The sequence below is a fragment of the Haemaphysalis longicornis genome, unplaced genomic scaffold (assembly GCF_048455015.1).
Source record: "Haemaphysalis longicornis isolate Haplotype H1 unplaced genomic scaffold, Haemaphysalis longicornis Haplotype H1 scaffold_3, whole genome shotgun sequence".
Lineage (NCBI taxonomy): Eukaryota > Metazoa > Arthropoda > Arachnida > Ixodida > Ixodidae > Haemaphysalis > Haemaphysalis longicornis.
The window spans coordinates 94,108,321-94,117,665 of record NW_027526335.1 but is presented as its reverse complement, the minus strand read 5'-3'; the positions used below and the strand labels follow the sequence as shown (position 1 = coordinate 94,117,665).

Sequence of the window (9,345 nt, the reverse complement as noted above, 5' to 3'; positions counted from 1 at the left end):
CTGTTTTACTATGAACAGCGACGGTACAGGAACAGCGCCTTTCCGGGCGAGCTTACAGAATGACTCGAACAAAGCAACAGCCGCATCCGATGCTGTCGCGTACTGCAGTCTTTAAGTAGCAGCCAACCCTCTTCACCCACGCAGCGGAGGAGCTCATTGCCTCTCTTGGTCACATATCGGTATCCCCATATGGGGTGGGCCGCGTTGAAATCCCCAAGGACAATGAGGGGATTGGAGGTCGCGGTGGTAGTTGCTTGTTGCACTATGCGGTCAATGCAATCTTGCTTATTTTTTGGCCGGCAGTAGACATTGAGGACAAACAGACTTTTCCCCTTGTGTCCCTTCCTCGGGATGAGCTCGGTCAGGATGCCAGTTTGTTCTGCTGTGGTATAGCGTGGTGTGTGGCAGTGATAGACTTCTTGATTAGTGTGCAAGAATTAAACCCCTTTGAGTCTTCATGTGTGATATATCATGGAAGCCTAGCATGTGCGTTGTTTTCTTGAAGCGCAATGACGCCGGGTGCAGTGGACACTGATTCAATGTAATGCTGGAGTAGGCCTATCTTGTTCATGGGCAACAGCGCAACTCACGACCCGTACCCGGATTTGACTTTTACTAAAAACGTCAACCACGCCACTTGGGTGAACCTGGAGGAAAATCTAAGTAGTGAAAACTCAGTCGTTTCAACGACCTTTTACGGGGAAGAATATCGAGCACCCCTCGGCGAAGTTCGAATAACGAACTGAGACAAGTTCCGCAAGCGCAGGGCTAAGCTGCCTAGCTCCAAGATCGAGGACATCAACACCTGGACGCAAGCGCTACGAGCTGATGTAAAAGCCCCAACGCAACAGTTAAATGCCACTACACAGGTTCCGCATATAGACACCAAACTACTCCACTTATGGGAAGCTCGCCGGGCACTCATCCGCAGACGGAAGAGGCAAAAGCACAACCGCAAACTCAAATTTCGAATCGCAGCCCTAACTCAGGATGCGGCCAAATACGCTGCTGAACTTTGCAAGCATAATTGGCTCACGATCTGCGACAGCCTCGGTGGTACTCTCACCACATCTAAGACGTGGCGACTACTCAGATATTTGATTGACCCTTCAAAAAGTAAAGGCGAAACTACCGAGACAATGAAAAACATTTTGCACACTTTCCCGGGCGCCAAGGACGACCTCCTCAAAAAGCTTCAGCAAAGATACCTGCCTCCATCTCCCCCATACTCAGCTCCAGACTACTCGGGCGATCCAAACCTCCACCTGGATCGGAGGTACGGGCAGCGCTAGCCAGGATACGGAGAAATACCACACCCGGCCGCGACCGTATCACAAACAAGATACTGACCAACCTTGACCATGACTCCGTCACATCGCTCACACAATTCATGAATGGCTGTTGGGAAAAGGGAGTCATACCGCCGGAATAGAACATGGCTGAGGTTCATTTAATACCAAAACCAGGAAATGAGCCAAGCGTTGAGAATCTCCGCCCAATTTCATTAACGTCCTGCATAGGAAAGCTACTCGAGCACGTCATCCTCGCTCACCTATAACAATACCTAGAAGATACTTGCCGAATTCCTACATCCATGTACGGATTCAGACCAAGTCTGAGTGCCCAAGATATTCTTCTACAGCTCAAAGAAGAAATCATGATGCAGGCCAATAATCACACGCCTAAAGCAATTCTCGCCCTTGATTTAAAAGGGGCGTTTGACAATGTAAGTCATCAAATAATTCTGAACAATCTCAATAACATCCACTGTGGAGCCAGGACATACAATGACATCAGGGATTTTCTTACAAACCGGCAAGCAGTCCTGAAGGCCGGTGACGCGCAATCACCTCCCATTCAAGTTGGAGGTCGAGGAACGCCACAGGGCGCAGTTCTTTGCCCACTGGTATTTAACATCGCCCTCATCGGCCTTCCCAAACTATTAGATGCCATCCTGACCTTCGACATGGCCTGTATGCCGATGATATAACGTTATGGATGGGCGGGCGCAGGGTCGGTAGGGGAAATGCAAGATCGTCTTCAGCAGGCTGCTGACATCGTGCAAGCTTATGCAGCCAAGTGTGGTTTATGCTGCTCTCCAGAGAAATCTGAGCTTCTCCTTGTCCGGAAGCGCCGAAGTCGAAAACACCAAGACCCAGTCATCCAAATCACCCTTGACGGAGCTACGATCACGCCTTCCCCACACCTAAAGATACTGGGGATGACCTTTCAAGAAGACTGCTCCAACTCCATACTTCTTCGGCACCTCACTCAAACAACAGGACAAATTGTTCACATGCTCCGCTGAATCACCACGAAGACTAGAGGGATGAAGGAAGCAGACACACTACGGCTTGTCCAAGCTTTCATCATCTCTCGCATCAATTACGCCATCCCGTATGCGATCCTCTCTACAAGCGACGTAATCAAACTTGATACACTCATTCGGAAAGCATATAAACAAGCACATGGTCTCCCCGTCAGCATGGCAACGGACAGACTTCTCAAACTGGGAGTACACAACACTGTGGAAGAGCTCATAGAGGCTCATTTGGTAAATCAGTACCACCGTCTAGCGACCACAAGAACAGGACGCCAACTGCTTGGTCGCCTTGGATACAATACCCCAGAAGAACAAGGCAGTTCTTCCATGGACATACCCACAATCATAAGGCAAAACATCTATGTGGCTCCCATTCCACGGAATATGCACCCTCAGTTTCACCAAGGAAGACGTGCGGCGAGAGCACAGGCATTAGATATAGTCCATGGATCAAACCCCAAAACTGTGTACACGGACGCTGCCGACTACGCTCGCATGGATACGATGACAGTGGTCGTCACCAAATGCACCGAGCATGTCGCCAGTGTCACACTTACTGGAATCAACACTACCCAAGCAGAAGCAGCAGCCATCACTCGTGCCATTGCCCACACCTCAGCCGATACAATCATTACTGATTGATTCTAAAGCAGCATGCCGAAGCTACCTGCGCGGAAGAATATCAAGACCAGCTGCAAGAATCCTTCTCCAGCGACCCCCTCAACGCAAGATCAGTCTGGTTTGGGCGCCTGCCCACTCATCCCTTCGCGGCAATGTCATGGCCCACACGACAGCCCGAGAATTAGCCTACCGGGCACCGCGAGACGACTGGCTTCAAGCGACTCATCCCCTAGTAACATACCAAAGCATCACACAGCACTACAAGCTGAGTCGGCAACATTATCGTCCTGCCCACTCGTCAATCACCAAGGAACAGGAACACAAACTCAGGCTTCTGCAGACAAACACGTTCCCACACCTATCTAAACTTCACGCCATCAACCCCACCCTCTACAACGCCACATGCTCACACTGCGGTGAGATCTGTACCCTCTACCACATGGTCTGGGCCTGCCAGAAAAATTACTCCCACCTCCCCTCGCGGGAACCCCTGTGTAGATGCGATGCATAGGGGTTCCGTTGTTGTTTCCGTTAGGTTGATTCTCCCATCGCGTGAAACGTGCCGTGAACCCCCTGCCGCGGCTATGACGCAAGGTGGCGCGGCTATGACGCAACACAATCCAATGCAATCCACTTTAATCCAATTCAATCGAAATCCAATCCAATCCAATCCAATTTAATCCAATCCAAATCCAATCCAATCCAATCCAATCCAATCCAATCGAATCCAATCCAATGCCCCTCGCGAGAGAGCGTTCGCTATCGGAGAGGAGAGGGGGTGAGTGGCGGAGAGCGCAGCTCGCGCGGCGAGGAGAATGGGGGAGGGGTGTGGACGGACAACGACAACGCCGTATGGAGGGACAAGGCGAGTGAATGAGATGCTGTCGCATCTAAAACCCAAATGTTCACCCAATTCCCAAGCCTTCTTATGAGCAGTGGGAGAGAGAACTGGCCAGCTCCAGCAGCGAAACTCAGCTTCGGCTGGTGGAACGTGCGGAGAAAGGCAGCAAGCTCCAACGGGATCCTGAAATGAGGAATCCGACCACGTGCGCCTCCCCCCCCCCCCCTCCTTTTTTTTTGCAAAATAAAGTTTACTCTCTCTCTCTCTCTCTCTCCGGTGTTGTCGACTGAATTAAACGCACTCCAAAGAAACGCGTATTAATAATCCGAAGTGCTAACGGCCAATCACCTTTCACAGTGCTTTGCACCCGGCCCGAACACGGTACAGACGCACAAGAACGCTCTTTCCCGGGTTTGTGAGAGCCGGCACACGTTGAGTTTGAGGTCTGAGACATAGAGTTTCATACTAATGAAACTAGAGGGGACACTGGCGCTGCAATCGTTCAACCCCCATGGAGCTGATTGTGTGACGTAGACTCGTGATTTTCGAACTTGGCTTAACTTGAGGCTTGACGATTGTTATATGTACTAGGCTTCGTACTTTTCCGCTCCGTCAGTTTCGGTTTCGGCGTCGAAAGCGTCGGTGGGTCATTCCGGGGCAGAATTGCTGTTGGCGTTCGATTACAGCGGCTGCAGTGCGCAAATACTGCACGGCTGGAATGAATGGATACGGGAAGCACTCCGCGCCGGGTAGTGCGTTCCATCCTAGCCACGTTCATGACTACGCTTGCGATTATAGCACGAGCACGGTAGCGCCGAAGACAAATAAAAATCTTTTATCAGCAGTAAGTATGTGTGCACAGCCGGTGATTTTTTTTTTTTTAATGTTGCGGGAGCGTCCACCAGCGGGTGGGTCGGCACCTTATCGTGGGAGAAAGCGGCGAAACAAGTGAGGGTAGGCCGCTTGCATAGGACGATTCCGCCAGTGCAACCGTCGTCTGCTAGGCTGTTCCCGCAAGCACAACACAGCCGACACAGTCCCTTTCCGTTGCTAATCAGCTGCGTGTATTCACCGGTTTAACCAAGGCTCACGCGCAATCGCTGTGACCACCCGCAACCATGGACGCATATGGGGTGTTTGAAGCTGAAGGTAAAAACAATGTAATGAAATGAATACTCTGTATATGCAGTGCAGTATCAGACAGGGGAAGAAAATGTACCTCTGCAACGGTAGGATGGCTTTACCTATTGCAACAGAACGTGGCCAAATGATTGCCTGGGGCCTACAGTACTTTTGGGCCATGGCTTACATAGCTACTGGTGAAGCCATATGAGGCGATCACCGGCATGCATGCTTGCTATTCAATGAAGTCGCTGTGAGTCTACATTGGTAATAGTGTTCCCCATCCAGTGGCAGGTGTTGCTGTAGCAACTGTTTGCGTTAGTGGAACCCTGGCTCAGCGCCTGGAGACAGGCATATTGAGCACAGAGAAAAAGTTGGCGACTGCACTAGGCGAGTACTGTGTGAATTTATTGTGCCAACAGCAAAGTGCAGAATTCCGTTTCACTCATTTATAAAAAAGCCCTCACCACAGTCATACTCTGTAACACTAATAAAAAAAGCACAGCATTGCTTAATACATCAAAAGCAAGAGTGCAAGCTTACCTTGAGGAAGTTGTTTTGAACTTTTGAAGGCTGGTAAACAGCAAACATGCAAACTATGCAGTGAAAATGAGTGAAGGCATAAGCATGTCGCATCAATGTATTTATTGTCCCATCCAAGAGCCAGCATTGCTTAATACAACAAAATCAAGAGTGCAAGCTTACCTTGAGGAAGTTGTTTTAAAATTTTGAAGGCTGGTGAACAGCAAACATGCAAACTATGCAGTGAAAATGAGTGAAGGCATAAGCATGTCGCATCAATGTATTTATTGTCCCATCCAAGAGCCACTGTGAACATATTGGTACCAGGATTTAGTTTGTAGCTACCTACCAGCATTGCCATTTTCGCAACCAGCATACTGATGTACGCAGGCTGCTTTATGCAGGAATCAACAAAATGGTTACTGTAAGTGGCGAACAAATGCGACGTTAGGTTACGGTAAAAAGATTGCATGAAAGGAACCCTAGAAAAGCTTATAGCTGTAGAGCAGAAGTGTTTCGATCAGCATCTGCCAGCACAGTAGAAGCAGGGCAACAATATCTGATCAACGAACAAACAAAGGTCTTAAAACAGCGTACACTCGGCATGAAAATATACAGCCACAGTGAACAGCAGTGGGTGGATACAATCTGCAACTTGATAACAGCCAGAAGTAGGTGAGGCAGCCTTCTACCCCACTGATCAGAACCTTTTGAGCCATACTCACAGTGCAAGATGGGAAAGGGCAGCTTAACATTTTTCAATCCATTGTTTGGGCAGACATCAATGGTGCATAAACAAAACACTGCAGCCACAACGTATAATGTAAGTTTTAACTGACATTCACGTGGTGAAAGCTGATCCCCTACGTCACACCTTCATGAATATGTTGCTGGAGGAGGTGGCGGCGCCACAAAAAGTTTGTGAAAGGTGCACAATAGAACCTGGCTTCAATAGAGATTTACATGGGCAGTGAGGACGTGCCAGCTCTCTCACAGTCATTGGCACCACACACAGTCCTCCTCAGCACGGTCCCTCAAGTGAATACCACTTTGGAACACAGTGGGCTAAAATACCACGCAGAATACTTCCACTTCATTCTTTCAGTTCAATAAGCACGTACACAAGTCTTCAAACGGCTGCTCATAGTAGTTAAATGAAGTTGGTTTCATGCTGTGCCAAGGCTATCGCAAATGAAGCCACTGCTATAAGTCACATTTATGCATACAATGGATGGTTTCGAATAACTAATTTTCTTGCACCCGAGAAAAATAGTTTGAATCTTGAGTGCCTAACAAGCAAGATTCAAAGAACATCTTCCATGCACTACAAGGCACTTTCCTCACCACTTGTTTTTCTCTTTATTGTGCAGCTGAATGTACAGGATTGTTTTTACTATTTACATATCGCAGGCTGCAATCAACCTCTCCCCAAGCCCTTTTGCTTTTTCAACGGTGGCCCTTGCTAGAATTTTTGTGTTTTTGGCAGCTTGGCGGCATGCCTGCCTTGTCTTGCGCTGCTGATGATCCATCCAATGATCCTGACTTGGAAACTGGTTGCATGCCTGGTGCAGCTTCTTGTGTTGCCTGCTGGTCTGCTCCTTGCACTGCTGACACAGCTGGGACCTGTATCGAAATGGATGGCATCATTGAAGGTTTTGCAAGGCTTTTTTACAGATATTTAGAGCACAAGTATGTACTCTTAAAATCCAGCACACTAGCATGCTTATTTACAAAAATGGTTCCAGCAACATATAAAAACACACAGTTACGATCAGCTGCGCGCTGCCGTGTTGACACTGAAGTCATTACTTAAACCAAAGAGAAGGCACATACAATGAACTCACAAGACGCCAACAATGTTTTCAGAGGTCGTGCTTTAACAAGACATGACTTTAGCAGTTGGATTATTCAAGACTGAACAACCACACAAAATGAGTAAATGTTTTGAACTTATTGTGGAACAGCTACGGAACAACGAATGCATGAAGGCAGCTTGTGTATTATGGAAATGGCACCCCAGAGGCACTATTTAGTTGCTATTTAGGCAAGCACCGTCTGATCAGCAACATTTACGCTGTTTGACACCTTCGCACGTAATTTCCAACTGTTCCTGCGCTTCGGCACGCTTGTATAGAGGCACTGGAAAAAATACAGAGCCTTCAATTTAACACGCGTACCTGGTTATAGCTGGGCGTGAGACCTCGGTTAGACAGGTGATGATTGGTACTTGCGGGCGTGTAATGTACACACACGGTGCTTAGATATATCAGTGCGCGTTATTGGTCATCTAATAGAAACATTCTACACGGGAATTTTCACAAAATTAGGAACTCCCGTAAAATGCAGCCCACTGCTCCAGAACGCCCTGCATGCCTGCCGCTCTTAGCAAGACGAGGCCGTCTTCTGGAAGGTTAACACGAATGAAGTACGAGAATTTTTTCGCTGTGTGGCCTGATAAGATACCCTGTTTCCTACGCTTGTCGCTCTCAACATATAAAATTAACATATGCTCACAGAAACAGCTCTACAGTGCGTCAAGACATCAAGAATACACGAATAGTGCAACAAAGAAAGAACCCGATTAACCATCCGGTCAATGAAACATCGTCTGCGTGTTAGCGACGAACAAAGGTGATATGGTCGAGTTCCGTGGTCGAGTTGGCCGTTATGGCTTGTTTAAGGCACCAAAGCAAACGATCAGCTGTTAATCAGCGTCCTTTCACGATTTTGTCAGCATGCCGACCGCACGTCGGGTAAGGCGACAACAGTTACACTTATGAGTGGAAATGAACAACAACCGTGTATACTTACTTGGGGTTATATGACGCGTCGCTCCGCTACTCGTAGTCTTCCAGAACGAAATTTAACGCTGTACAGCGGCCCTTCGGCAGATACATGCCGCCGCCGACTCGCAAGCAAAAAAAAAAAAAAAACGAAAAAAAAATACGCTTCGCCGCCGAATCACCGGCCCCGCTAAACACAGCCGCGTATGCCGTTCACAAATCACTTCCCCTCTTATAAAGCAGTACTTCTAAACCTTAATTAAAACTTAACGCATCGTACAAGTTGTTTATGCGACTAATAATTTATACTGTAATAAACATTACTTGTAGCTTTTTAATTTAAAAAAAGATATTTCGAGTCAAGTCAAGATGTTGGCATAGTTAAGCCAAGTTCGAAAATCACACGTCTATCTGGCATGGCCGCCCTCATGGGGGTTGAAGCAGACGATCAACGGCTCGCATAGACACTAGCGCCAGTGTCCCCTCTAGTGTATATTAGTATGAAACTCTATGGTCTGAGAGGGGGGGGGGGGACGTGATCTCAACAAGTGGAGTCTCGCAGGTTCTTTCTACACGCCCCCCGTGTTTCCCATACTTTGCAACTGCACCGGGGTCGAGTCACCACAGCAAGCGCACGCGCTGCGAAAACGCTCCAGCGTTTAATAGCTTGTTCTAGGCGGGCGGCTTTACCGCCAAGCGCACGAATATTCTCCGCACTACACTATACGTGTAGCACGCACGCACAGTGTTGCGGCGTGCTGATTGTAACAGTATATAACCGGCACCCCGCATTATGTTCCTAATGGTTTAACGCCAAGAAAAGGCACCAAGTGTAGTTTGTATAGTACTGACTGAATCGCAGCAGGATAGAAATAAGTTTGCGCTGAAGGTGCAGGCTAGTAAAAGTAGCAAAGAATTAGTGGCAGAAAAAGGAGCACCTATACTTTATCTCTTCAGTAGCAGTATACAGAGTGCCCCAGCTACCATGAACAAAGATTTTAAAAGAGCAATGGCGTTGCTCGAACAAAACCCAGCGCATAATGTTTCCAGTACAGTGAAGTATCTGCCGGTAATTTTTTCATAATGAGATTTATGAATCAATTAAAAATTATCTAACTCGAGAAAAACTGTCC

The 9,345-nt window shown here is 47.9% G+C and overlaps 1 long non-coding RNA gene across 1 annotated transcript; it reads right to left on the bottom strand.

Moving 5' to 3' along the window:
• Positions 1–5,695: 5,695 nt before the first annotated feature.
• On the bottom strand, positions 5,696–8,343 carry LOC144174884 (uncharacterized). The gene is made up of 2 exons (XR_013323537.1): positions 8,241–8,343; positions 5,696–7,052 (listed from the first exon to the last, which is right to left on the bottom strand). It is a non-coding gene; the product is annotated as an uncharacterized LOC144174884 (long non-coding RNA).
• Positions 8,344–9,345: the final 1,002 nt, after the last annotated feature.